Source organism: Symsagittifera roscoffensis, chromosome 6 (assembly GCF_963678635.1).
Source record: "Symsagittifera roscoffensis chromosome 6, txSymRosc1.1, whole genome shotgun sequence".
Classification (NCBI taxonomy): Eukaryota; Metazoa; Xenacoelomorpha; order Acoela; family Convolutidae; genus Symsagittifera; species Symsagittifera roscoffensis.
This window is the reverse complement of record NC_087067.1, coordinates 18,311,600-18,335,997: the sequence shown is the minus strand read 5'-3', so window position 1 is coordinate 18,335,997 and position 24,398 is coordinate 18,311,600. Positions and strand designations below refer to the sequence as shown.

The following is a 24,398-nucleotide window of genomic DNA, read 5'->3' as shown; positions in this document are numbered from 1 at the left end:
TTTTTGAGAATGGAGTAACCCCTAGCGAACCACACTGATTGCATGTATTAGCAATTCAAAGTCCCAAAAAAATTTGCAACAAGCAGAATAAACAAAACTAATCTCTGGATTGAAAATTATTTAAAGTTTTTGAAAGAATGCATTAACGGCAGGATGGCCGAGTGGTCTAAGGCGCTGCGTTGAGGTCGCAGTATCTTCGGATGCGTGGGTTCGAATCCCACTCCTGTCAAGGAAAAAAACTTAATGATATTTTAGTCAGAGAAAAAATTTTTCTGCGATTATAGCCTCCAGAAACAATCACATTAATAGTAAGTTTTGGCAGTTCAGATGACCAGCAACGCTTGCAAAATGCAGAAGAAACAAAAATGATCTCTGGATTGAAAAGTAGTTGAAATTTTAAAGAAAGAGCCTTATAGGCAGGATGGCCGAGTGGTCTAAGGCGCTGCGTTAAGGCCGCAGTAGCTTCGGATGCGTGGGTTCGAATCCAACTCCTGTCAAAGAAAGGGATTTTTTGAGAATGAAGTAACCCCTATCGAACCACACTGATCGCATGTATTAGCAATTCAAAGTCCCAAAAAATTTTGCAACAAGCAGAATAAACAAAACTAATCTCTGGATTGAAAATTATTTAAAGTTTTTGAAAGAATGCATTAACGGCAGGATGGCCGAGTGGTCTAAGGCGCTGCGTTCAGGTCGCAGTATCTTCGGATGCGTGGGTTCGAATCCCACTCCTGTCAAGGAAAAAAACTTAATGATATTTTAGTCAGAGAAAAAATTTTTCTGCGATTATAGCCTCCAGAAACAATCACATTAATAGTAAGGTTTGGCAGTTCAGATGACCAGCAACGCTTGCAAAATGCAGAAGAAACAAAAATGATCTCTGGATTGAAAAGTAGTTGAAATTTTAAAGAAAGAGCCTTATAGGCAGGATGGCCGAGTGGTCTAAGGCGCTGCGTTAAGGCCGCAGTAGCTTCGGATGCGTGGGTTCGAATCCCACTCCTGTCAAAGAAAGGGATTTTTTGAGAATGAAGTAACCCCTAGCGAACCACACTGATTGCATGTAGTAGCAATTCAAAGTCCCAAAAATTTTGCAGCAAGCAGAATAAACAAAACTAATCTCTGGATTGAAAATTATTTAAAGTTTTTGAAAGATTGCATTAACGGCAGGATGGCCGAGTGGTCTAAGGCGCTGCGTTCAGGTCGCAGTATCTTCGGATGCGTGGGTTCGAATCACACTCCTGTCAAGGAAAAAAACTTAATGATATTTTAGTCCCCCTAGCCAACCACACTAATTGCGGCTATTGACAATTCAAAGGACTAGAAGATTTTCGAACATGCAGAACAAAAAAATTCACTGGATTGAAAATTAATTGAAAAATTTAAGCGTAAAATTTGAAAGCAGCATGTTCGAGTGGTCTAAGCCGCTGCGTTCAGGGAACAATATCCTCAGATTAATGGGTTCGAATCCCACATCTGTCAGAGAAAAAAATTTTTTTGCGATTATAGCCTCCAGAAACAATCACATTAATAGTAAGTTTCGGCAGTTCAGATGACCAGTAACGCTTGCAAAAAGCAGAAGAAACAAAAATGATCTCTGGATTGAAAACTAGTTGAAATTTTAAAGGAAGAACCGTATAGGCAGGATGGCCGAGTGGTCTAAGGCGCTGCGTTAAGGCCGCAGTATCTTCGGATGCGTGGGTTCGAATCCCACTCCTGTCAAAGAAAGGGATTTTTTGAGAATGGAGTAACCCCTAGCGAACCACACTGATTGCATGTATTAGCAATTCAAAGTCCCAAAAATTTTTGCAACAAGCAGAATAAACAAAACTAATCTCTGGATTGAAAATTATTTAAAGTTTTTGAAAGAATGCATTAACGGCAGGATGGCCGAGTGGTCTAAGGCGCTGCGTTAAGGCCGCAGTATCTTCGGATGCGTGGGTTCGAATCCCACTCCTGTTAAAGAAAGGGATTTTTTGAGAAAGGAGTAACCCCTAGCGAACCACACTGATTGCATGTATTAGCAATTCAAAGTCCCAAAAAATTTTGCAACAAGCAGAATAAACAAAACTAATCTCTGGATTGAAAATTATTTAAAGTTTTTGAAAGAATGCATTAACGGCAAGATGGCCGAGTGGTCTAAGGCGCTGCGTTCAGGTCGCAGTATCTTCGGATGCGTGGGTTCGAATCCCACTCCTGTCAAGGAAAAAAACTTAATGATATTTTAGTCAGAGAAAAAGTTTTTCTGCGATTATAGCCTCCAGAAACAATCACATTAATAGTAAGTTTTGGCAGTTCAGATGACCAGCAACGCTTGCAAAATGCAGAAGAAACAAAAATGATCTCTGGATTGAAAAGTAGTTGAAATTTTAAAGAAAGAGCCTTATAGGCAGGATGGCCGAGTGGTCTAAGGCGCTGCGTTAAGGCCGCAGTAGCTTCGGATGCGTGGGTTCGAATCCCACTCCTGTCAAAGAAAGGGATTTTTTGAGAATGAAGTAACCCTAGCGAACCACACTGATTGCATGTATTAGCAATTCAAAGTCCCAAAAATTTTTGCAACAAGCAGAATAAACAAAACTAATCTCTGGATTGAAAATTATTTAAAGTTTTTGAAAGATTGCATTAACGGCAGGATGGCCGAGTGGTGTAAGGCGCTGCGTTCAGGTCGCAGTATCTTCGGATGCGTGGGTTCGAATCACACTCCTGTCAAGGAAAAAAACTTAATGATATTTTAGTCCCCCTAGCCAACCACACTAATTGCGGCTATTGACAATTCAAAGGACTAGAAGATTTTCGAACATGCAGAACAAAAAAATTCAATGGATTGAAAATTAATTGAAAAATTAAAGCGTAAAATTTGAAAGCAGCATGTTCGAGTGGTCTAAGCCGCTGCGTTCAGGGAACAATATCCTCAGATTAATGGGTTCGAATCCCACATCTGTCAGAGAAAAATTTTTTTTTTGCGATTATAGCCTCCAGAAACTATCACATTAATAGTAAGTTTTGGCAGTTCAGATGACCAGTAACGCTTGCAAAATGCAGAAGAAACACAAATGATCTCTGGATTGAAAACTAGTTGAAATTTTAAAGAAAGAACTGTATAGGCAGGATGGCCGAGTGGTCTAAGGCGCTGCGTTAAGGCCGCAGTATCTTCGGATGCGTGGGTTCGAATCCCACTCCTGTCAAAGAAAGGGATTTTTTGAGAAAGGAGTAACCCCTAGCGAACCACACTGATTGCATGTATTAGCAATTCAAAGTCCCAAAAAATTTTGCAACAAGCAGAATAAACAAAACTAATCTCTGGATTGAAAATTATTTAAAGTTTTTGAAAGAATGCATTAACGGCAAGATGGCCGAGTGGTCTAAGGCGCTGCGTTCAGGTCGCAGTATCTTCGGATGCGTGGGTTCGAATCCCACTCCTGTCAAGGAAAAAAACTTAATGATATTTTAGTCAGAGAAAAAGTTTTTCTGCGATTATAGCCTCCAGAAACAATCACATTAATAGTAAGTTTTGGCAGTTCAGATGACCAGCAACGCTTGCAAAATGCAGAAGAAACAAAAATGATCTCTGGATTGAAAAGTAGTTGAAATTTTAAAGAAAGAGCCTTATAGGCAGGATGGCCGAGTGGTCTAAGGCGCTGCGTTAAGGCCGCAGTAGCTTCGGATGCGTGGGTTCGAATCCCACTCCTGTCAAAGAAAGGGATTTTTTGAGAATGAAGTAACCCTAGCGAACCACACTGATTGCATGTATTAGCAATTCAAAGTCCCAAAAATTTTTGCAACAAGCAGAATAAACAAAACTAATCTCTGGATTGAAAATTATTTAAAGTTTTTGAAAGATTGCATTAACGGCAGGATGGCCGAGTGGTGTAAGGCGCTGCGTTCAGGTCGCAGTATCTTCGGATGCGTGGGTTCGAATCACACTCCTGTCAAGGAAAAAAACTTAATGATATTTTAGTCCCCCTAGCCAACCACACTAATTGCGGCTATTGACAATTCAAAGGACTAGAAGATTTTCGAACATGCAGAACAAAAAAATTCAATGGATTGAAAATTAATTGAAAAATTTAAGCGTAAAATTTGAAAGCAGAATGTTCGAGTGGTCTAAGCCGCTGCGTTCAGGGAACAATATCCTCAGATTAATGGGTTCGAATCCCACATCTGTCAGAGAAAAATTTTTTTTTTGCGATTATAGCCTCCAGAAACTATCACATTAATAGTAAGTTTTGGCAGTTCAGATGACCAGTAACGCTTGCAAAATGCAGAAGAAACACAAATGATCTCTGGATTGAAAACTAGTTGAAATTTTAAAGAAAGAACTGTATAGGCAGGATGGCCGAGTGGTCTAAGGCGCTGCGTTAAGGCCGCAGTATCTTCGGATGCGTGGGTTCGAATCCCACTCCTGTCAAAGAAAGGGATTTTTTGAGAAGGGAGTAACCCCTAGCGAACCACACTGATTGCATGTATTAGCAATTCAAAGTCCCAAAAAATTTTGCAACAAGCAGAATAAACAAAACTAATCTCTGGATTGAAAATTATTTAAAGTTTTTGAAAGAATGCATTAACGGCAAGATGGCCGAGTGGTCTAAGGCGCTGCGTTCAGGTCGCAGTATCTTCGGATGCGTGGGTTCGAATCCCACTCCTGTCAAGGAAAAAAACTTAATGATATTTTAGTCAGAGAAAAAGTTTTTCTGCGATTATAGCCTCCAGAAACAATCACATTAATAGTAAGTTTTGGCAGTTCAGATGACCAGCAACGCTTGCAAAATGCAGAAGAAACAAAAATGATCTCTGGATTGAAAAGTAGTTGAAATTTTAAAGAAAGAGCCTTATAGGCAGGATGGCCGAGTGGTCTAAGGCGCTGCGTTAAGGCCGCAGTAGCTTCGGATGCGTGGGTTCGAATCCCACTCCTGTCAAAGAAAGGGATTTTTTGAGAATGAAGTAACCCTAGCGAACCACACTGATTGCATGTATTAGCAATTCAAAGTCCCAAAAATTTTTGCAACAAGCAGAATAAACAAAACTAATCTCTGGATTGAAAATTATTTAAAGTTTTTGAAAGATTGCATTAACGGCAGGATGGCCGAGTGGTGTAAGGCGCTGCGTTCAGGTCGCAGTATCTTCGGATGCGTGGGTTCGAATCACACTCCTGTCAAGGAAAAAAACTTAATGATATTTTAGTCCCCCTAGCCAACCACACTAATTGCGGCTATTGACAATTCAAAGGACTAGAAGATTTTCGAACATGCAGAACAAAAAAATTCAATGGATTGAAAATTAATTGAAAAATTTAAGCGTAAAATTTGAAAGCAGCATGTTCGAGTGGTCTAAGCCGCTGCGTTCAGGGAACAATATCCTCAGATTAATGGGTTCGAATCCCACATCTGTCAGAGAAAAATTTTTTTTTTTGCGATTATAGCCTCCAGAAACTATCACATTAATAGTAAGTTTTGGCAGTTCAGATGACCAGTAACGCTTGCAAAATGCAGAAGAAACACAAATGATCTCTGGATTGAAAACTAGTTGAAATTTTAAAGAAAGAACTGTATAGGCAGGATGGCCGAGTGGTCTAAGGCGCTGCGTTAAGGCCGCAGTATCTTCGGATGCGTGGGTTCGAATCCCACTCCTGTCAAAGAAAGGGATTTTTTGAGAATGGAGTAACCCCTAGCGAACCACACTGATTGCATGTATTAGCAATTCAAAGTCCCAAAAATTTTTGCAACAAGCAGAATAAACAAAACTAATCTCTGGATTGAAAATTATTTAAAGTTTTTGAAAGAATGCATTAACGGCAGGATGGCCGAGTGGTCTAAGGCGCTGCGTTCAGGTCGCAGTATCTTCGGATGCGTGGGTTCGAATCCCACTCCTGTCAAGGAAAAAAACTTAATGATATTTTAGTCTCCCTAGCCAACCACACTAATTGCGGCTGTTGGCAATTCAAAGGACTAGAAGATTTTCGAATATGCAGAACAAAAAAAATTCACTGGATTGAAAATTAATTGAAAAATTTAAGCGTAAAATTTGAAAGCAGCATGTTCGAGTGGTCTAAGCCGCTGCGTTCAGGGAGCAATATCCTCAGATTAATGGGTTCGAATCCCACATCTGTCAGAGAAAAAATTTTTCTGCGATTATAGCCTCCAGAAACAATCACATTAATAGTAAGTTTTGGCAGTTCAGATGACCAGCAACGCTTGCAAAATGCAGAAGAAACAAAAATGATCTCTGGATTGAAAAGTAGTTGAAATTTTAAAGAAAGAGCCTCATAGGCAGGATGGCCGAGTGGTCTAAGGCGCTGCGTTAAGGCCGCAGTATCTTCGGATGCGTGGGTTCGAATCCCACTCCTGTCAAAGAAAAGGATTTTTTGAGAATGAAGTAACCCCTAGCGAACCACACTGATTGCATGTATTAGCAATTCAAAGTCCCAAAAATTTTTGCAACAAGCAGAATAAACAAAACTAATCTCTGGATTGAAAATTATTTAAAGTTTTTGAAAGATCGCATTAACGGCAGGATGCCCGAGTGGTCTAAGGCGCTGCGTTCAGGTCGCAGTATCTTCGGATGCGTGGGTTCGAATCCCACTCCTGTCAAGGAAAAAAACTTAATGATATTTTAGTCTCCCTAGCCAACCACACTAATTGCGGCTATTGGCAATTCAAAGGACTAGAAGATTTTCGAACATGCAGAACAAAAAAAATTCACTGGATTGAAAATAAATTGAAAAATTTAAGCGTAAAATTTGAAAGCAGCATGTTCGAGTGGTCTAAGCCGCTGCGTTCAGGGAGCAATATCCTCAGATTAATGGGTTAGAATCCCACATCTGTCAGAGAAAAAATTTTTCTGCGATTATAGCCTCCAGAGCCAATCACATTAATAGTAAGTTTTGGCAGTTCAGATGACCAGCAACGCTTGCAAAATGCAGAAGAAACAAAAATGATCTCTGGATTGAAAAGTAGTTGAAATTTTAAAGAAAGAGCCTTATAGGCAGGATGGCCGAGTGGTCTAAGGCGCTGCGTTAAGGCCGCAGTATCTTCGGATGCGTGGGTTCGAATCCCACTCCTGTCAAAGAAAGGGATTTTTTGAGAATGAAGTAACCCCTAGCGAACCACACTGATTGCATGTATTAGCAATTCAAAGTCCCAAAAATTTTTGCAACAAGCAGAATAAATAAAACTAATCTCTGGATTGAAAATTATTTAAAGTTTTTGAAAGATTGCATTAACGGCAGGATGGCCGAGTGGTCTAAGGCGCTGCGTTCAGGTCGCAGTATCTTCGGATGCGTGGGTTCGAATCCCACTCCTGTCAAGGAAAAAAACTTAATGATATTTTAGTCTCCCTAGCCAACCACACTAATTGCGGCTATTGGCAATTCAAAGGACTAGAAGATTTTCGAACATGCAGAACAAAAAAATTCACTGGATTGAAAATTAATTGAAAATTTTAAGCGTAAAATTTGAAAGCAGCATGTTCGAGTGGTCTAAGCCGCTGCGTTCAGGGAGCAATATCCTCAGATTAATGGGTTCGAATCCCACAGCTGTCAGAGAAAAAATTTTTCTGCGATTATAGCCTCCAGAGCCAATCACAATAATAGTAAGTTTTGGCAGTTCAGATGACCAGCAACGCTTGCAAAATGCAGAAGAAACAAAAATGATCTCTGGATTGAAAAGTTGTTCAAAATTTTAAAGAAAGAGCCTTATAGGCAGGATGGCCGAGTGGTCTAAGGCGCTGCGTTAAGGCCGCAGTATCTTCGGATGCGTGGGTTCGAATCCCACTCCTGTCAAAGAAAGGGATTTTTTGAGAATGGAGTAACCCCTAGCGAACCACACTGATTGAATGTATTAGCAATTCAAAGTCCCAAAAATTTTTGCAACAAGCAGAATAAACGAAACTAATCTCTGGATTGAAAATTACTTAAAGTTTTTGAAAGATTCCAATAACGGCAGGATGGCCGAGTGGTCTAAGGCGCTGCGTTAAGGCCGCAGTATCTTCGGATGCGTGGGTTCGAATCCCACTCCTGTCAAAGAAAGGGATTTTTTGAGAATGGAGTAACCCCTAGCGAACCACACTGATTGCATGTATTGGCAATTCAAAGTCCCAAAAATTTTTGCAACAAGCAGAATAAACAGAACTAATCTCTGGATTGAAAACTACTTAAAGTTTTTGAAAGATTGCATTAACGGCAGGATGGCCGAGTGGTCTAAGGCGCTGCGTTCAGGTCGCAGTATCTTCGGATGCGTGAGTTCGAATCCCACTCCTGTCAAGGAAAAAAACTTAATGATATTTTAGTCTCCCTGGCCAACCACACTAGTTGCGGCTATTGGCAATTCAAAGGACTAGAAGATTTTCGAACATGCAGAACAAAAAAAATTCACTGGATTGAAAATTAATTAAAAAATTAAAGCGTAAAATTTGAAAGCAGCATGTTCGAGTGGTCTAAGCCGCTGCCTTCAGGGAGCAATATCCTCAGATTAATGGGTTTGAATCCCACTTCTGTCAGAGAAAAAGATTTTCTGAGACTATAGCCTCCAGAGCCAATCACATTAATAGTAAGTTTTGGCAGTTCAGATGACCAGCAACGCTTGCAAAATGCAGAAGAAACAAAAATGATCTCTGGATTGAAAACAAGTTGAAATTTTAAAGAAAGAGCCTTATAGGCAGGATGGCCGAGTGGTCTAAGGCGCTGCGTTAAGGCCGCAGTATCTTCGGATGCGTGGGTTCGAATCCCACTGCTGTCAAAGAAAGGGATTTTTTGAGAATGGAGTAACCCCTAGCGAACCACACTGATTGCATGTATTAGCAATTCAAAGTCCCAAAAATTTTTGCAACAAGCAGAATAAACAAAACTAATCTCTGGATTGAAAATTACTTAAAGTTTTTGAAAGATTGCATTAACGGCAGGATGGCCGAGTGGTCTAAGGCGCTGCGTTCAGGTCGCAGTATCTTCGGATGCGTGGGTTCGAATCCCACTCCTGTCAAGGAAAAAAACTTCATGATATTTTAGTCTCCCTAGCCCACCACACTAATTGCGGCTATTGGCAATTCAAAGGACTAGAAGATTTTCGAAAATGCAGAACAAAAAAAATTCACTGGATTGAAAATTAATTGAAAAACGTAAGCGTGAAATTTGAAAGCAGCATGTTTGAGTGGTCTAAGCCGCTGTGTTCAGGGAGCAATATCTTCAGATTAGATGGTTCGAATCCCACATCTATGGGAGACAAAGGTTTTCTGAGATTATTGCCTCCATCGCCAATCACACTAATTGTAAGTTTTGACAGTTCAGATGAACAACAACTTTGGCCGAGTGGTCTAAGGCGCTGCGTTAAGGCCGCAGTATCTTCGGATGCGTGGGCTCGAATCCCACTCCTGTCAAATAAATGGATTTTTTGAGAATGGAGTAACCCCTAGCGAACCGCACTGATTGCAAGTATTAGCAATTCAAAGTCCCAAAAATTTTTGCAACAAGCAGAAAAAACAAAACTAATCTCTGGATTGAAAATTATTTAAAGTATTTTTGAAAGATTGAAGTAACGGCAGGATGGCCAAGTGATCTAACGCGCTGCGTTATGGCCGCAGAATCTTCGGATTTGTGGGTTCGAATCACTCATTTGTCAGCGAAAAAGGTTTTCTGAGATTATAGCCTCCAGAGCCAATCACACTAATAGTAAGTTTTGGCAGTTCAGATTACCAGAAACGCTTGCAAAATGCAGAAGAAACAAAAATGATCTCGGATGCGTGGGTTCGAATCCCACTCCTGTCAAAGATAGGGATTTTTTGAGAATGGAGTAACCCCTAGCGAACCACACTGATTGCATGTATTGGCAATTCAAAGTCCCAAAAATTTTTGCAACAAGCAGAATAAACAGAACTAATCTCTGGATTGAAAATTACTTAAAGTTTTTGAAAGATTGCATTAACGGCAGGATGGCCGAGTGGTCTAAGGCGCTGCGTTCAGGTCGCAGTATCTTCGGATGCGTGGGTTCGAATCCCACTCCTGTCAAGGAAAAAAACTTAATGATATTTTAGTCTCCCTAGCCAACCACACTAATTGCGGCTATTGGCAATTCAAAGGACTAGAAGATTTTCGAACACGCAGAACAAAAAAATTCACTGGATTGAAAATTAATTGAAAATTTTAAGCGTAAAATTTGAAAGCAGCATGTTCGAGTGGTCTAAGCCGCTGCGTTCAGGGAGCAATATCCTCAGATTAATGGGTTCGAATCCCACAGCTGTCAGAGAAAAAATTTTTCTGCGATTATAGCCTCCAGAGCCAATCACAATAATAGTAAGTTTTGGCAGTTCAGATGACCAGCAACGCTTGCAAAATGCAGAAGAAACAAAAATGATCTCTGGATTGAAAAGTTGTTCAAAATTTTAAAGAAAGAGCCTTATAGGCAGGATGGCCGAGTGGTCTAAGGCGCTGCGTTAAGGCCGCAGTATCTTCGGATGCGTGGGTTCGAATCCCACTCCTGTCAAAGAAAGGGATTTTTTGAGAATGGAGTAACCCCTAGCGAACCACACTGATTGCATGTATTAGCAATTCAAAGTCCCAAAAATTTTTGCAACAAGCAGAATAAACGAAACTAATCTCTGGATTGAAAATTACTTAAAGTTTTTGAAAGATTCCAATAACGGCAGGATGGCCGAGTGGTCTAAGGCGCTGCGTTAAGGCCGCAGTATCTTCGGATGCGTGGGTTCGAATCCCACTCCTGTCAAAGAAAGGGATTTTTTGAGAATGGAGTAACCCCTAGCGAACCACACTGATTGCATGTATTGGCAATTCAAAGTCCCAAAAATTTTTGCAACAAGCAGAATAAACAGAACTAATCTCTGGATTGAAAACTACTTAAAGTTTTTGAAAGATTACATTAACGGCAGGATGGCCGAGTGGTCTAAGGCGCTGCGTTCAGGTCGCAGTATCTTCGGATGCGTGAGTTCGAATCCCACTCCTGTCAAGGAAAAAAACTTAATGATATTTTAGTCTCCCTAGCCAACCACACTAATTGCGGCTATTGGCAATTCAAAGGACTAGAAGATTTTCGAACATGCAGAACAAAAAAAATTCACTGGATTGAAAATTAATTAAAAAATTAAAGCGTAAAATTTGAAAGCAGCATGTTCGAGTGGTCTAAGCCGCTGCCTTCAGGGAGCAATATCCTCAGATTAATGGGTTTGAATCCCACTTCTGTCAGAGAAAAAGATTTTCTGAGACTATAGCCTCCAGAGCCAATCACATTAATAGTAAGTTTTGGCAGTTCAGATGACCAGCAACGCTTGCAAAATGCAGAAGAAACAAAAATGATCTCTGGATTGAAAACAAGTTGAAATTTTAAAGAAAGAGCCTTATAGGCAGGATGGCCGAGTGGTCTAAGGCGCTGCGTTAAGGCCGCAGTATCTTCGGATGCGTGGGTTCGAATCCCACTGCTGTCAAAGAAAGGGATTTTTTGAGAATGGAGTAACCCCTAGCGAACCACACTGATTGCATGTATTAGCAATTCAAAGTCCCAAAAATTTTTGCAACAAGCAGAATAAACAAAACTAATCTCTGGATTGAAAATTACTTAAAGTTTTTGAAAGATTGCATTAACGGCAGGATGGCCGAGTGGTCTAAGGCGCTGCGTTCAGGTCGCAGTATCTTCGGATGCGTGGGTTCGAATCCCACTCCTGTCAAGGAAAAAAACTTCATGATATTTTAGTCTCCCTAGCCCACCACACTAATTGCGGCTATTGGCAATTCAAAGGACTAGAAGATTTTCGAACATGCAGAACAAAAAAAATTCACTGGATTGAAAATTAATTGAAAAACGTAAGCGTGAAATTTGAAAGCAGCATGTTTGAGTGGTCTAAGCCGCTGTGTTCAGGGAGCAATATCTTCAGATTAGATGGTTCGAATCCCACATCTATGGGAGACAAAGGTTTTCTGAGATTATTGCCTCCATCGCCAATCACACTAATTGTAAGTTTTGACAGTTCAGATGAACAACAACTTTGGCCGAGTGGTCTAAGGCGCTGCGTTAAGGCCGCAGTATCTTCGGATGCGTGGGCTCGAATCCCACTCCTGTCAAATAAATGGATTTTTTGAGAATGGAGTAACCCCTAGCGAACCGCACTGATTGCAAGTATTAGCAATTCAAAGTCCCAAAAATTTTTGCAACAAGCAGAAAAAACAAAACTAATCTCTGGATTGAAAATTATTTAAAGTTTTTTTGAAAGATTGAAGTAACGGCAGGATGGCCAAGTGATCTAACGCGCTGCGTTATGGCCGCAGAATCTTCGGATTTGTGGGTTCGAATCACTCATTTGTCAGCGAAAAAGGTTTTCTGAGATTATAGCCTCCGGAGCCAATCACACTAATAGTAAGTTTTGGCAGTTCAGATTACCAGAAACGCTTGCAAAATGCAGAAGAAACAAAAATGATCTCGGATGCGTGGGTTCGAATCCCACTCCTGTCAAAGATAGGGATTTTTTGAGAATGGAGTAACCCCTAGCGAACCACACTGATTGCATGTATTGGCAATTCAAAGTCCCAAAAATTTTTGCAACAAGCAGAATAAACAGAACTAATCTCTGGATTGAAAATTACTTAAAGTTTTTGAAAGATTGCATTAACGGAAGGATGGCCGAGTGGTCTAAGGCGCTGCGTTCAGGTCGCAGTATCTTTGGATGCGTGGGTTCGAATCGCACTCCTAACAAGGAAAAAAACTTAATGATATTTTAGTCTCCCTAGCCAACCACACTAATTGCGGCTATTGGCAATTCAAAGGACTAGAAGATTTTCGAACATGCAGAACAAAAAAAATTCACTGGATTGAAAATTAATTAAAAAATTAAAGCGTAAAATTTGAAAGCAGCATGTTCGAGTGGTCTAAGCCGCTGCCTCCAGGGAGCAATATCCTCAGATTAACGGGTTCGAATCCCACTTCTGTCAGAGAAAAAGATTTTCTGAGATTATAGCCTCCAGAGCCAATCACATTAATAGTAAGTTTTGGCAGTTCAGATGACCAGCAACGCTTGCAAAATGCAGAAGAAACAAAAATGATCTCTGGATTGAAAACAAGTTGAAATTTTAAAGAAAGAGCCTTATAGGCAGGATGGCCGAGTGGTCTAAGGCGCTGCGTTAAGGCCGCAGTATCTTCGGATGCGTGGGTTCGAATCCCACTGCTGTCAAAGAAAAGGATTTTTTGAGAATGGAGTAACCCCTAGCGAACCACACTGATTGCATGTATTAGCAATTCAAAGTCCCAAAAATTTTTGCAACAAGCAGAAAAAACAAAACTAATCTCTGGATTGAAAATTATTTAAAGTTTTTTTGAAAGATTGAAGTAACGGCAGGATGGCCAAGTGATCTAACGCGCTGCGTTATGGCCGCAGAATCTTCGGATTTGTGGGTTCGAATCACTCATTTGTCAGCGAAAAAGGTTTTCTGAGATTATAGCCTCCAGAGCCAATCACACTAATAGTAAGTTTTGGCAGTTCAGATTACCAGAAACGCTTGCAAAATGCAGAAGAAACAAAAATGATCTCGGATGCGTGGGTTCGAATCCCACTCCTGTCAAAGAAAGGGATTTTTTGAGAATGGAGTAACCCCTAGCGAACCACACTGATTGCATGTATTGGCAATTCAAAGTCCCAAAAATTTTTGCAACAAGCAGAATAAACAGAACTAATCTCTGGATTGAAAATTACTTAAAGTTTTTGAAAGATTGCATTAACGGTAGGATGGCCGAGTGGTCTAAGGCGCTGCGTTCAGGTCGCAGTATCTTCGGATGCGTGGGTTCGAATCCCACTCCTAACAAGGAAAAAAACTTAATGATATTTTAGTCTCCCTAGCCAACCACACTAATTGCGGCTATTGGCAATTCAAAGGACTAGAAGATTTTCGAACATGCAGAACAAAAAAAATTCACTGGATTGAAAATTAATTAAAAAATTAAAGAGTAAAATTTGAAAGCAGCATGTTCGAGTGGTCTAAGCCGCTGCCTTCAGGGAGCAATATCCTCAGATTAATGGGTTCGAATCCCACTTCTGTCAGAGAAAAAGATTTTCTGAGATTATAGCCTCCAGAGCCAATCACATTAATAGTAAGTTTTGGCAGTTCAGATGACCAGCAACGCTTGCAAAATGCAGACGAAACAAAAATGATCTCTGGATTGAAAACAAGTTGAAATTTTAAAGAAAGAGCCTTATAGGCAGGATGGCCGAGTGGTCTAAGGCGCTGCGTTAAGGCCGCAGTATCTTCGGATGCGTGGGTTCGAATCCCACTGCTGTCAAAGAAAAGGATTTTTTGAGAATGGAGTAACCCCTAGCGAACCACACTGATTGCATGTATTAGCAATTCAAAGTCCCAAAAATTTTTGCAACAAGCAGAATAAACAAAACTAATCTCTGGATTGAAAATTACTTAAAGTTTTTGAAAGATTGCATTAACGGCAGGATGGCCGAGTGGTCTAAGGCGCTGCGTTCAGGTCGCAGTATCTTCGGATGCGTGGGTTCGAATCCCACTCCTGTCAAGGAAAAAACTTCATGATATTTTAGTCTCCCTAGCCAACCACACTAATTGCGGCTATTGGCAATTCAAAGGACTAGAAGATTTTCGAACATGCAGAACAAAAAAATTTCACTGGATTGAAAATTAATTGAAAAACGTAAGCGTGAAATTTGAAAGCAGCATGTTTGAGTGGTCTAAGCCGCTGTGTTCAGGGAGCAATATCTTCAGATTAGATGGTTCGAATCCCACATCTATGGGAGACAAAGGTTTTCTGAGATTATTGCCTCCATCGCCAATCACACTAATTGTAAGTTTTGACAGTTCAGATAACCAACAACGTTGGCCGAGTGGTCTAAGGCGCTGCGTTAAGGCCGCAGTATCTTCGAATGCGTGGGCCCGAATCCCACTCCTGTCAAAGAAATGGATTTTTTGAGAATGGAGTAACCCCTAGCGAACCGCACTGATTGCAAGTATTAGCAATTCAAAGTCCCAAAAATTTTTGCAACAAGCAGAAAAAACAAAACTAATCTCTGGATTGAAAATTATTTAAAGTTTTTTTGAAAGATTGAAGTAACGGCAGGATGGCCAAGTGATCTAACGCGCTGGGTTATGGCCGCAGAATCTTCGGATTTGTGGGTTCGAATCACTCATTTGTCAGCGAAAAAGGTTTTCTGAGATTATAGCCTCCAGAGCCAATCACACTAATAGTAAGTTTTGGCAGTTCAGATTACCAGAAACGCTTGCAAAATGCAGAAGAAACAAAAATGATCTCTGGATTGAAAAGTAAATGAAATTTAAAAAAAAAACATTAAAGGCAGGATGGCCGAGTGGTCTAAGGCGCTGCGTTTAGGCCGCAGTATCTTCGGATGCGTGGGTTCGAATCCCACTCCTGTCAAAGAAAAGGATTTTTTGAGAATGGAGTAACCCCTAGCCAACCACACTGATTGCAAGTATTAGCAATTCAAAGTCCCAAAAATTTTTGCAACAAGCAGATTAAACAAAACTAATCTCTGGACTGAAAATTACTTAAAGTTTTTGAAAAATTCAATTAACCGCAGGATGGCCGAGTGGTCTACGGCGCTACGTTCAGGTCGCAGTATCTTCGGATGCGTGGGTTCGATTCCCACTCCTGTCATAGATAAAACTTTTAAGATATTTTTGTTTCCCTAATCAACCACACTAGTTGCAACTATTGCCAATTCAAAGGAATAGAAGATTTTGTAATTTAAAGAATAAACAAAAAATCTCCGGATTGAAAATTAATTTAAAAAATTAGAGCATTTTTGTATTCGTGGGTTCTAAGCCCGCTCCTGTCAAGGGAAGGGTTTTTTTTTAGAATTGAGTCCCCCTAGCCAACCACACTGATTGCAAGTATTAGCAATTCAAAGTCCCAAAAATTTTTGCAACAAGCAGAACAAACAAAATTAATCTCTGGACTGAAAATTACTTAAAGTTTTTGAAGGATTCCATTAACAGCAGGATGGCCATAGTGGTCTAAGGCGCTGCGTTCAGGTCGCAGTATCTTCGGATGCGTGGGTTCCAATCCCACTCCTGTTAAAGAAAAAAATTTCAAGATATTTTAGTCTCCCTAGCCAACCAGACTAATTGCGGCTATTGGCAATTCAAAGGACTAGAAGAGTATGGAGTAACCCCTAGCGAACCGCACTGATTGCAAGTATTAGCAATTCAAAGTCCCAAAAATTACTTAAAGTTTTTGAAGGAATCCATTAACAGCAGGTTGGCCGAGTGGTCTAAGGCGCTGCGTTCAGGTCGCAGTATCTTCGGATGCGTGGATTCGAATCCCACTCCTGTCAAATAAAAAAATTTCAAGATTTAAGCGTAAAATTTGAAAGCAGCATGATCGAGTGGTCTAAGCCACTGGGTTCAGGGAGCAATATCTTCATATTAGTGGGTTCGAATCCCACATCTATGGGAGACAAAGGTTTTCTGAGATTATAGCCTCCATCGCCAATCTCACTAATTCGAATCCCACTCCTGTCAAAGAAAGGGATTTTTGAGAATGGAGTAACCCCTAGCGAACCACACTAATTGCATGTATTTGGAACATGCAGAACCAAATAAATTCACTGGATTGAAAATTAATTGAAAAATTTAAGCGTAAAATTTGAAAGCAGCATGTTCGAGTGGTCTAAGCCGCTGCGTTCATGGAGCAATATCTTCAGATTAATGCGTTCGAATCCCACATCTGTCAGAGAAAAAGATTTTCTGAGATTATAGCCTCCAGAGCCAATCACATTAATAGTAAGTTTTGGCAGTTCAGATGACCAGCCACGCTTGCAAAATGCAGAAGAAAGAAAAATGATCTCTGGATTGAAAAGTAGTTGAAAATTTAAAGAAAGATCCTTATAGGCAGGATGGCCGAGTGGTCAAAGGCGCTGCGTTTAGGCCGCAATATCTTCGGATGCATGGGTTCGAATCCCACTCCTGTCAAAGACAAAACTTTTATGATAATTTTGTTTCCCTAATCAACCACACTAGTTGCAACTATTGCCAATTCAAAAGAATAAAAGATTTTGCAATTTGCAGAATAAACAAAAAATCTCCGGATTAAAAATTAATAAAAAAAAAAAGCATTTTTGGTTTCGTGGGTTCTAAGCCCGCTCCTGTCAAAGAAAAGGTTTTTTGAGAATTGAGTCCCCCTAGCCAACCACACTGATTGCAAGTATTAGCAATTCGAAGTCCCAAAAATTTTTGCAACAAGCAGAATAAACAAAACTAATCACTGGACTGAAAATTACTTCAAGTTTTTGAAAGATTCCATAAACGGCAGGATGGCCGAGTGGTCTAAGGCGCTGCGTTTAGGCCGCAGTATCTTCGGATACGTGGGTTCGAATCCCGCTCCTGTCAAAGAAAGGTTTTTTTTTTAGAATTGAGTCCCACTAGCCAACCACACTGATTGCAAGTATTAGCAATTCAAAGTCCCAAAAAATTTTGCAACAAGCAGAAAAAACAAAACTAATCTCTGGATTGAAAATAAATTAAAGTTTTTGAAAGATTGCAGAAACGGCAGGATGGCCGAGTGGTCTAAGGCGCTGCGATCAGGTGGCAGTATCTTCGGATGCGTGGGTTCGAATCCCACTCCTGTCAAAGAAAAAGATTTTTTGAGAATGGAGTAACCCCTAGCGAACCCCACTGATTGCAAGTATTAGCAATTCAAAGTCCCAAAAATTTTTGCAACAAGCACAATGAACAGAACTAATCTCTGGACTGGAAATTACTTAAAGTTTTTGAAAGCTTCCATAAACGGCAGGATGGCCGAGTGGTCTAAGGCGCTGCGTTTAGGTCGCAGTATCTTCGGATGCGTGGGTTCGAATCCCACTCCGGTCAATGAAAAGGATTTTTTGAGAATGGAGTAACCCCTAGCGAACCCCACTGATTGCAAGTATTAGCAATTCAAAGTCCCAAAAATTTTTGCAACAAGCAGAATAAACAAAACTAATCTCTGGACTGGAAATTACTTAGAGTTTTTGAAAGCTTCCAAAAACGGCAGGATGGCCGAATGGTCTAAGGCGCTGCGTTAATTCCGCAGTATCTTCGGATGCGTGGGTTCGAATCCCACTCCTGTCAAAGAAAAGGTTTTTGGAGAATTGAGTCTCCCTAGCCAACCACACTGATTGCAAGTATTAGCAATTCGAAGTCCCAAAAATTTTTGCAACAAGCAGAATAAACAAAACTAATCACTGGACTGAAAATTACTTAAAGTTTTCGAAAGATTCCATTAACGGCAGGATGGCCGAGTGGTCTAAGGCGCTGCGTTTAGGCCGCAGTATCTTCGGATGCGTGGGATCGAAGCCCGCTCCTGTCAAAGAAAGGTTTTTTTTTTAAAATTGAGTCCCTCTAGCCAACCACACTGATTGCAAGTATTAGCAATTCAAAATCCCAAAAAATTTTGCAACAAGCAGAATAAACAAAATTAATCTCTGGATTGAAAATTACTTAAAGTTTTTGAAAGATTGCAGAAACGGCAGGATGGCCGAGTGGTCTAAGGCGCTGCATTCAGGTGGCAGTATCTTCGGATGCTTAGTTTCGAATCCCACTCCTGTCAAAAAAAAACTTTCTGATATTTTAGTCTCCCTAGCCAACCACACTAATGGCGACTATTGGCAATTCAAAGGACTAAAAGATTTGTGAACATGCCGAACAAAAAAAAATTTACTGGATTGAAAATTATTTGAAAAATTTAAGCGTAAAATTTGAAAGCAGCATGTTCGAGTGGTCTAAGCCGCTGCGTTCAGGGAGCAATATCTTCAGATTAATGGGTTTGAATCCCACATCTGTCAGAGAAAAAGACTTTCTGAGATTATAGCCTCCAGAGCCAATCACACTAATTGTAAGTTTTGACAGTTCAGATTACCAACAACGTTTGCAAAAAGCAGAAGAAACAAAAATATTCTCTGGATTGAAAAGTAGTTGAAATTTTAAAGACAGAGCCTTATAGGCAGGATGGCCGAATGGTCTAAGGCGATGCGTTAAGTCCGCAGTGTCTTCGGATGCGTGGGTTCGAATCCCACTCCTGTCAAAGAAAAGGATTTTTTCAGAATGGAGTAACCCCTAGCGAACCCCACTGATTGCAAGTATTAGCAATTCAAAGTCCCAAAAATTTTTGCAACAAACAGAATAAACAAAACTAATCTCTGGACTGGAAATTACTTAAATTTTTTGAAAGCTTCCATAAACGGCAGGATGGCCGAGTGGTCTAAGGCGCTGTGTTAATTCCGCAGTATCTTCGGATGCGTGGGTTCGAATCCCACTCCTGTCAAAGAAAAGGTTTTTGGAGAATTGAGTCTCCCTAGCCAACCACACTGATTGCAAGTATTAGCAATTCGAAGTCCCAAAAATTTTTGCAACAGGCAGAATAAACAAAACTAATCACTGGACTGAAAATTACTTAAAGTTTTTGAAAGATTCCATTAACGGCAGGATGGCCGAGTGGTCTAAGGCGCTGCGTTTAGGCCGCAGTATCTTCGGATGCGTGGGATCGAATCCCGCTCCTGTCAAAGAAAGGTTTTTTTTAGAATTGAGTCCCCCTAGCCAACCACACTGATTGCAAGTATTAGCAATTCAAAATCCCAAAAAATTTTGCAACAAGCAGAATAAACAAAATTAATCTCTGGATTGAAAATTACTTAAAGTTTTTGAAAGATTGCAGAAACGGCAGGATGGCCGAGTGGTCTAAGGCGCTGCACTCAGGTGGCAGTATCTTCGGATGCTTAGTTTCGAATCCCACTCCTGTCAAAAAAAAACTTTCTGATATTTTAGTCTCCCTAGCCAACCACACTAATGGCGACTATTGGCAATCCAAAGGACTAAAAGATTTGTGAACATGCCGAACAAAAAAATTTTTACTGGATTGAAAATTATTTGAAAAATTTAAGCGTAAAATTTGAAAGCAGCATGTTCGAGTGGTCTAAGCCGCTGCGTTCAGGGAGCAATATCTTCAGATTAATGGGTTTGAATCCCACATCTGTCAGAGAAAAAGACTTTCTGAGATTATAGCCTCCAGAGCCAATCACACTAATTGTAAGTTTTGACAGTTCAGATTACCAACAACGTTTGCAAAAAGCAGAAGAAACAAAAATATTCTCTGGATTGAAAAGTAGTTGAAATTTTAAAGACAGAGCATTATAGGCAGGATGGCCGAATGGTCTAAGGCGCTGCGTTAAATCCGCAGTGTCTTCGGATGCGTGGGTTCGAATCCCACTCCTGTCAAAGAAAAGGATTTTTTCAGAATGGAGTAACCCCTAGCGAACCCCACTGATTGCAAGTATTAGCAATTCAAAGTCCCAAAAATTTTTGCAACAAGCAGAATAAACAAAACTAATCTCTGGACTGGAAATTACTTAAAGTTTTTGAAAGCTTCTATAAACGGCAGGATGGCCGAGTGGTCTAAGGCGCTGCGTTCAGGTCGCAGTATCTTCGGATGCGTGGGTTCGAATCCCACTACTGTCATAGAAAAAAAGTTCATGATATTTTAGTCTCCCTAGCCAACCACTAATTGCGACTATTGGTAATTCAAAGGACTAAAAGGTTTTGGAACATGCAGAACAAAAAAAAATTCACTGGATTGAAAATTAAATGAAAAAATTAAACGTAAAATTTGAAAACAGCATGTTCGAGTGGTCTAAGCCGCTGCGTTCAGGGAGCAATATCTTCAGATTAATGGGTTCGAATCCCACATCTGTCAGAGAAAAAGATTTTCTGAGATTATAGCCTCCAGAGCGAATCACACTAATTGTAAGTTTTGGCAGTTCAGATGACCAGCAACGCTTGCAAAATGCAGAAGAAACCAAAATGATCTGTGGATTGAAAACTTGTTGAAATTTTAATGAAAGAGCCTTATAGGCAGGATGGCCGAGTGTTCTAAGGCGCTGCGTTTAGGCCGCAGTATCTTCGTATGCGTGGGTTCAAATCCCACTCCTGTCAATGACAAAACATTTATGATATTTTTGTTTCCCTAATCAACCACACTAGTTGCAAATATTGCCAATTCAAAAGAATAAAAAATTTTGCAATTTGCAGAATGAAAGAAAAATCTTCGGATTAAAAATTAATAAAAAATTAGAGCATTTTTGTATTCGTGGGTTCTAAGCCCGCTCCTGTCAAAGAAAGGTTTTTTTTTGAGAATTGAGTCCCCCACACTGATTGCAAGTATTAGCAATTCAAAGTCCCAAAAAATTTTGCAACAAGCAGAATAAACAAAACTAATCTCTGGACTGAAAATTACTTAAAGTTTTTTAAAGATTGCAGAAACGGCAGGATGGCCGATTGGTCTAAGGAGCTGCTTTCAGGTGGCAGTATCTTCGGATGCGTGGTTTCGAATCCCACTCCTGTCAAAAAAAATTTTCTGATATTTTATTCTCCCTAGCCAACCACACTAATGGCTACTATTGGCAATTCAAAGGAAAAAAAGATTTTGGAACATGCAACACAAAAAAAACTCACTGGATTGAAAATTAATTGAAAAATTTAAGCGTAAAATTTGAAAGCAGCATGTTCGAGTAGTCTAAGCCACTGCGTTCAGGGAGCAATATCTTCAGATTAGTGGGTTCGAACCCCACATCAATGGCAGAAAAAGGTTTTCTGAGATTATAGCCTCCATCGCCAATCACACTAATTGTAAGTTTTGACAGTTCAGATGACCAACAACGTTTGCAAAATGCAGAACAAACAAAAATATTCTATGGATTGAAAAGTACTTCAAATTTTAAAGATTAAGCCATATAGGCAGGATGGCCGAGTGGTCGAAGTCGCTGCGTTAAGGCCGCAGTTTCATCGGATGCGTGGGTTCGAATCCCACTCCTGTCAAAGAAAGGGATTTTTTGAGAATGGAGTAATCCCTAGCGAATCACACTGATTGCAAGTATAAGCAATTTAAAGTCCCAAAAATTTTTGCAACAAGCAGAATAAACAAAACTAATCTCTGGATTGAAAATTACTTAAAGTTTTTGAAAGATTACTGTCAAGGCAGGATGGCCGAGTGGTCTAAGGCGCTGCGTTCAGGTCGAAGTATCTTCGGATGCGTGGGTTCGAATCCCACTCCTGTCAAGGAAAAAAACTTAATGATATTTTAGTCTCCCTAGCCAACCACACTAATTGCGGCTATTGGCAATTCAAAGGACTAGAAGATTTTCGAACATGCAGAACAAAAAAAATTCACTGGATTGAAAATTAATTGAAAAATTAAAGCGTAAAATTTGAAAGCAGCAAGTTCGAGTGGTCTAAGCCGCTGCGTTCAGGGAGCAATATCTTCAGATTAATGGGTTCGAATCCCACATCTGTCAGAGAAAAAGATTTTCTGAGATTATAGCCTCCAGAGCCAATGACACTAATTGTAAGTTTTGGCAGTTCAGATGACCAGCAACGCTTGCAAAATGCAGAAGAAACTAAAATGATATGTTAAAAATTTAAAGAAAGAGAGTTATAGGCAGGATGGCCGAGTGGTCTAAGGCGCTGCGTTTATGCCGCAGTATCTTCGGATGCGTGGGTTCGAATCCCACTCCTGTTAACGACAAAACATTTATGATATTTTTGTTTCCCTAATCAACCACACTAGTTGCAATTATTGCCAATTCAAAAGAATAAAAGATTTTGAATTGGCGGCTATTGGCAATTCAAAGGACTAGAAGATTTTCGAACATGCAGAACAAAAAAAATTCACTGGATTGAAAATTAATTGAAAAATTAAAGCGTAAAATTTGAAAGCAGCAAGTTCGAGTGGTCTAAGCCGCTGCGTTCAGGGAGCAATATCTTCAGATTAATGGGTTCGAATCCCACATCTGTCAGAGAAAAAGATTTTCTGAGATTATAGCCTCCAGAGCCAATGACACTAATTGTAAGTTTTGGCAGTTCAGATGACCAGCAACGCTTGCAAAATGCAGAAGAAACTAAAATGATCTGTTGAAAATTTAAAGAAAGAGACTTATAGGCAGGATGGCCGAGTGGTCTAAGGCGCTGCGTTTATGCCGCAGTATCTTCGGATGCGTGGGTTCGAATCCCACTCCTGTTAACGACAAAACATTTATGATATTTTTGTTTCCCTAATCAACCACACTAGTTGCAATTATTGCCAATTCAAAAGAATAAAAGATTTTGCAATTTGCAGAATAAACATAAAAATCTCCGGATTAAAAATTAATAAAAAATTAGAACATTTTTGGATTCGTGGGTTCTAAGCCCGCTCCTGTCAAAGAAAGGGTTTTTTTGAGAATTGAGTCCCCCTAGCCAACCACACTGATTGCAAGTATTAGCAATTCAAAGTCCCAAAAATTTTTGCAACAAGCAGACTAAACAAAACTAATCTCTGGACTGAAAATTATTTAAAGTTTTTGAAAGATTGCAGAAACGGCAGGATGGCCGAGTGGTCTAAGGAGCTGCGATCAGGTGGCAGTATCTTCGGATGCGTGGTTTCAAATCCCACTCCTGTCAAAAAAAAATTTCTGATATTTTAGTCTCCCTAGCCAACCACACTAATGGCGACTATTGGCAATTCAAAGGAAAAACAGATTTTGGAACATGCAGAACAAAAAAAAATTCACTGGATTGAAAAATAATTGAAAAATTTAACCGTAAAATTTGAAAGCAGCATGATCGAGTGGTCTAAGCCGCTGCGTTCAGGGAGCAATTTCTTCAGATTAATGGGTTCGAATCCCACATCTGTCAGAGAAAAAGATTTTCTGAGATTATAGCCTCCAGAGCCAATCACACTAACTGTAAGTTTTGACACTTCAGATGACCAACAACGTTTGCAAAATGCAGTAGAAACAAAAATATTCTCTGGATTGAAAAGTAAAAAAATTTAAAAGATTAAGCCATATAGGCAGGATGGCCCAGGGGTCTAAGGCGCTGCGTTCAGGTCGCAGTATCTTCGGATGCGTGGGTTCGAATCCCACTCCTGGCAAAGACAAAACTTTTACGATATTTTTGTTTCTCTAATCAACCACACTAGTTGCAACTATTGCCAATTCAAAGGAATAAAAGATTTTGTAATTTAAAGAATAAACAAAAAATCTCCGGATTGAAAATTAATTAAAAAAATTAGAGCATTTTTGGATTTGTGGGTTCTAAGCCCGCTCCTGTCAATGAAAGGGTTTTTTTGAGAATTGAGTCCGCCCAGCCAACCACACTGATTGCAAGTATTAGCAATTCAAAGTCCCAAAAATTTTTGCAAAAAGCTGAATAAACAAAACTTATCTCTGGACTGGAAATTACTTAAAGTTTTTGAATGAATTCCATTAACGGCAGGATGGCCGAGTGGTCTAAGGCGCTGCGTCAAGGCCGCAGTATCTTCGGATGCGTGGGTTCGAATCACCCTCCTGTCAAAAAAAATTTCTGATATTTTAGTCTCCCTGGCCAACCACACTAATTGCGACTATTGGCTAGGTCGCGACTATTGCAAGTC

At 40.0% G+C, this 24,398-nt stretch overlaps 1 protein-coding gene and 59 non-coding genes across 60 annotated transcripts in view; 59 read left to right on the top strand and 1 right to left on the bottom strand.

Moving 5' to 3' along the window:
* LOC134848629 (3'-5' RNA helicase YTHDC2-like) overlaps window positions 1-24,398 on the bottom strand; it is a 139,817-nt gene that overhangs the window by 61,418 nt on the left and 54,001 nt on the right. The gene's annotated exons all lie outside the window — the stretch shown is intronic.
* Window positions 148-229, top strand: Trnal-gag (transfer RNA leucine (anticodon GAG)). Its single transcript has one exon. It is a non-coding gene; the product is annotated as a tRNA-Leu (tRNA).
* Trnal-aag (transfer RNA leucine (anticodon AAG)) lies at window positions 416-497 on the top strand. The gene has a single exon. It is a non-coding gene; the product is annotated as a tRNA-Leu (tRNA).
* On the top strand, window positions 656-737 carry Trnal-cag (transfer RNA leucine (anticodon CAG)). The gene has a single exon. It is a non-coding gene; the product is annotated as a tRNA-Leu (tRNA).
* Window positions 924-1,005, top strand: Trnal-aag (transfer RNA leucine (anticodon AAG)). The gene has a single exon. It is a non-coding gene; the product is annotated as a tRNA-Leu (tRNA).
* On the top strand, window positions 1,163-1,244 carry Trnal-cag (transfer RNA leucine (anticodon CAG)). The gene has a single exon. It is a non-coding gene; the product is annotated as a tRNA-Leu (tRNA).
* Trnal-aag (transfer RNA leucine (anticodon AAG)) lies at window positions 1,638-1,719 on the top strand. Its single transcript has one exon. It is a non-coding gene; the product is annotated as a tRNA-Leu (tRNA).
* Window positions 1,878-1,959, top strand: Trnal-aag (transfer RNA leucine (anticodon AAG)). The gene has a single exon. It is a non-coding gene; the product is annotated as a tRNA-Leu (tRNA).
* Window positions 2,118-2,199, top strand: Trnal-cag (transfer RNA leucine (anticodon CAG)). Its single transcript has one exon. It is a non-coding gene; the product is annotated as a tRNA-Leu (tRNA).
* On the top strand, window positions 2,386-2,467 carry Trnal-aag (transfer RNA leucine (anticodon AAG)). Its single transcript has one exon. It is a non-coding gene; the product is annotated as a tRNA-Leu (tRNA).
* On the top strand, window positions 2,625-2,706 carry Trnal-cag (transfer RNA leucine (anticodon CAG)). The gene has a single exon. It is a non-coding gene; the product is annotated as a tRNA-Leu (tRNA).
* Window positions 3,101-3,182, top strand: Trnal-aag (transfer RNA leucine (anticodon AAG)). The gene has a single exon. It is a non-coding gene; the product is annotated as a tRNA-Leu (tRNA).
* Trnal-cag (transfer RNA leucine (anticodon CAG)) lies at window positions 3,341-3,422 on the top strand. Its single transcript has one exon. It is a non-coding gene; the product is annotated as a tRNA-Leu (tRNA).
* Window positions 3,609-3,690, top strand: Trnal-aag (transfer RNA leucine (anticodon AAG)). Its single transcript has one exon. It is a non-coding gene; the product is annotated as a tRNA-Leu (tRNA).
* On the top strand, window positions 3,848-3,929 carry Trnal-cag (transfer RNA leucine (anticodon CAG)). Its single transcript has one exon. It is a non-coding gene; the product is annotated as a tRNA-Leu (tRNA).
* Trnal-aag (transfer RNA leucine (anticodon AAG)) lies at window positions 4,324-4,405 on the top strand. Its single transcript has one exon. It is a non-coding gene; the product is annotated as a tRNA-Leu (tRNA).
* On the top strand, window positions 4,564-4,645 carry Trnal-cag (transfer RNA leucine (anticodon CAG)). The gene has a single exon. It is a non-coding gene; the product is annotated as a tRNA-Leu (tRNA).
* On the top strand, window positions 4,832-4,913 carry Trnal-aag (transfer RNA leucine (anticodon AAG)). The gene has a single exon. It is a non-coding gene; the product is annotated as a tRNA-Leu (tRNA).
* Trnal-cag (transfer RNA leucine (anticodon CAG)) lies at window positions 5,071-5,152 on the top strand. Its single transcript has one exon. It is a non-coding gene; the product is annotated as a tRNA-Leu (tRNA).
* Window positions 5,548-5,629, top strand: Trnal-aag (transfer RNA leucine (anticodon AAG)). The gene has a single exon. It is a non-coding gene; the product is annotated as a tRNA-Leu (tRNA).
* Window positions 5,788-5,869, top strand: Trnal-cag (transfer RNA leucine (anticodon CAG)). The gene has a single exon. It is a non-coding gene; the product is annotated as a tRNA-Leu (tRNA).
* On the top strand, window positions 6,263-6,344 carry Trnal-aag (transfer RNA leucine (anticodon AAG)). Its single transcript has one exon. It is a non-coding gene; the product is annotated as a tRNA-Leu (tRNA).
* Trnal-cag (transfer RNA leucine (anticodon CAG)) lies at window positions 6,503-6,584 on the top strand. The gene has a single exon. It is a non-coding gene; the product is annotated as a tRNA-Leu (tRNA).
* Trnal-aag (transfer RNA leucine (anticodon AAG)) lies at window positions 6,978-7,059 on the top strand. The gene has a single exon. It is a non-coding gene; the product is annotated as a tRNA-Leu (tRNA).
* Window positions 7,218-7,299, top strand: Trnal-cag (transfer RNA leucine (anticodon CAG)). Its single transcript has one exon. It is a non-coding gene; the product is annotated as a tRNA-Leu (tRNA).
* Trnal-aag (transfer RNA leucine (anticodon AAG)) lies at window positions 7,693-7,774 on the top strand. The gene has a single exon. It is a non-coding gene; the product is annotated as a tRNA-Leu (tRNA).
* Window positions 7,933-8,014, top strand: Trnal-aag (transfer RNA leucine (anticodon AAG)). Its single transcript has one exon. It is a non-coding gene; the product is annotated as a tRNA-Leu (tRNA).
* Trnal-cag (transfer RNA leucine (anticodon CAG)) lies at window positions 8,173-8,254 on the top strand. The gene has a single exon. It is a non-coding gene; the product is annotated as a tRNA-Leu (tRNA).
* Trnal-aag (transfer RNA leucine (anticodon AAG)) lies at window positions 8,648-8,729 on the top strand. The gene has a single exon. It is a non-coding gene; the product is annotated as a tRNA-Leu (tRNA).
* Trnal-cag (transfer RNA leucine (anticodon CAG)) lies at window positions 8,888-8,969 on the top strand. Its single transcript has one exon. It is a non-coding gene; the product is annotated as a tRNA-Leu (tRNA).
* Trnal-cag (transfer RNA leucine (anticodon CAG)) lies at window positions 9,910-9,991 on the top strand. The gene has a single exon. It is a non-coding gene; the product is annotated as a tRNA-Leu (tRNA).
* On the top strand, window positions 10,385-10,466 carry Trnal-aag (transfer RNA leucine (anticodon AAG)). Its single transcript has one exon. It is a non-coding gene; the product is annotated as a tRNA-Leu (tRNA).
* On the top strand, window positions 10,625-10,706 carry Trnal-aag (transfer RNA leucine (anticodon AAG)). The gene has a single exon. It is a non-coding gene; the product is annotated as a tRNA-Leu (tRNA).
* On the top strand, window positions 10,865-10,946 carry Trnal-cag (transfer RNA leucine (anticodon CAG)). The gene has a single exon. It is a non-coding gene; the product is annotated as a tRNA-Leu (tRNA).
* Trnal-aag (transfer RNA leucine (anticodon AAG)) lies at window positions 11,340-11,421 on the top strand. The gene has a single exon. It is a non-coding gene; the product is annotated as a tRNA-Leu (tRNA).
* On the top strand, window positions 11,580-11,661 carry Trnal-cag (transfer RNA leucine (anticodon CAG)). The gene has a single exon. It is a non-coding gene; the product is annotated as a tRNA-Leu (tRNA).
* Trnal-cag (transfer RNA leucine (anticodon CAG)) lies at window positions 12,603-12,683 on the top strand. Its single transcript has one exon. It is a non-coding gene; the product is annotated as a tRNA-Leu (tRNA).
* Window positions 13,077-13,158, top strand: Trnal-aag (transfer RNA leucine (anticodon AAG)). Its single transcript has one exon. It is a non-coding gene; the product is annotated as a tRNA-Leu (tRNA).
* Trnal-cag (transfer RNA leucine (anticodon CAG)) lies at window positions 13,705-13,786 on the top strand. Its single transcript has one exon. It is a non-coding gene; the product is annotated as a tRNA-Leu (tRNA).
* Trnal-aag (transfer RNA leucine (anticodon AAG)) lies at window positions 14,180-14,261 on the top strand. The gene has a single exon. It is a non-coding gene; the product is annotated as a tRNA-Leu (tRNA).
* On the top strand, window positions 14,420-14,501 carry Trnal-cag (transfer RNA leucine (anticodon CAG)). Its single transcript has one exon. It is a non-coding gene; the product is annotated as a tRNA-Leu (tRNA).
* Window positions 15,293-15,374, top strand: Trnal-uag (transfer RNA leucine (anticodon UAG)). The gene has a single exon. It is a non-coding gene; the product is annotated as a tRNA-Leu (tRNA).
* On the top strand, window positions 16,849-16,930 carry Trnal-uag (transfer RNA leucine (anticodon UAG)). The gene has a single exon. It is a non-coding gene; the product is annotated as a tRNA-Leu (tRNA).
* Trnal-uag (transfer RNA leucine (anticodon UAG)) lies at window positions 17,266-17,347 on the top strand. The gene has a single exon. It is a non-coding gene; the product is annotated as a tRNA-Leu (tRNA).
* On the top strand, window positions 17,506-17,587 carry Trnal-cag (transfer RNA leucine (anticodon CAG)). Its single transcript has one exon. It is a non-coding gene; the product is annotated as a tRNA-Leu (tRNA).
* Window positions 17,746-17,827, top strand: Trnal-uag (transfer RNA leucine (anticodon UAG)). Its single transcript has one exon. It is a non-coding gene; the product is annotated as a tRNA-Leu (tRNA).
* Trnai-aau (transfer RNA isoleucine (anticodon AAU)) lies at window positions 17,986-18,067 on the top strand. Its single transcript has one exon. It is a non-coding gene; the product is annotated as a tRNA-Ile (tRNA).
* Trnal-uag (transfer RNA leucine (anticodon UAG)) lies at window positions 18,224-18,305 on the top strand. Its single transcript has one exon. It is a non-coding gene; the product is annotated as a tRNA-Leu (tRNA).
* Window positions 18,938-19,019, top strand: Trnal-aag (transfer RNA leucine (anticodon AAG)). The gene has a single exon. It is a non-coding gene; the product is annotated as a tRNA-Leu (tRNA).
* Window positions 19,178-19,259, top strand: Trnai-aau (transfer RNA isoleucine (anticodon AAU)). Its single transcript has one exon. It is a non-coding gene; the product is annotated as a tRNA-Ile (tRNA).
* Window positions 19,416-19,497, top strand: Trnal-uag (transfer RNA leucine (anticodon UAG)). The gene has a single exon. It is a non-coding gene; the product is annotated as a tRNA-Leu (tRNA).
* Trnaf-aaa (transfer RNA phenylalanine (anticodon AAA)) lies at window positions 20,128-20,209 on the top strand. Its single transcript has one exon. It is a non-coding gene; the product is annotated as a tRNA-Phe (tRNA).
* Window positions 20,368-20,449, top strand: Trnal-cag (transfer RNA leucine (anticodon CAG)). The gene has a single exon. It is a non-coding gene; the product is annotated as a tRNA-Leu (tRNA).
* Trnal-uag (transfer RNA leucine (anticodon UAG)) lies at window positions 20,842-20,923 on the top strand. The gene has a single exon. It is a non-coding gene; the product is annotated as a tRNA-Leu (tRNA).
* On the top strand, window positions 21,724-21,805 carry Trnal-aag (transfer RNA leucine (anticodon AAG)). The gene has a single exon. It is a non-coding gene; the product is annotated as a tRNA-Leu (tRNA).
* Window positions 21,964-22,045, top strand: Trnal-cag (transfer RNA leucine (anticodon CAG)). The gene has a single exon. It is a non-coding gene; the product is annotated as a tRNA-Leu (tRNA).
* Window positions 22,424-22,505, top strand: Trnai-uau (transfer RNA isoleucine (anticodon UAU)). The gene has a single exon. It is a non-coding gene; the product is annotated as a tRNA-Ile (tRNA).
* Trnai-uau (transfer RNA isoleucine (anticodon UAU)) lies at window positions 22,925-23,006 on the top strand. Its single transcript has one exon. It is a non-coding gene; the product is annotated as a tRNA-Ile (tRNA).
* On the top strand, window positions 23,816-23,897 carry Trnal-cag (transfer RNA leucine (anticodon CAG)). The gene has a single exon. It is a non-coding gene; the product is annotated as a tRNA-Leu (tRNA).
* Trnal-aag (transfer RNA leucine (anticodon AAG)) lies at window positions 24,237-24,318 on the top strand. Its single transcript has one exon. It is a non-coding gene; the product is annotated as a tRNA-Leu (tRNA).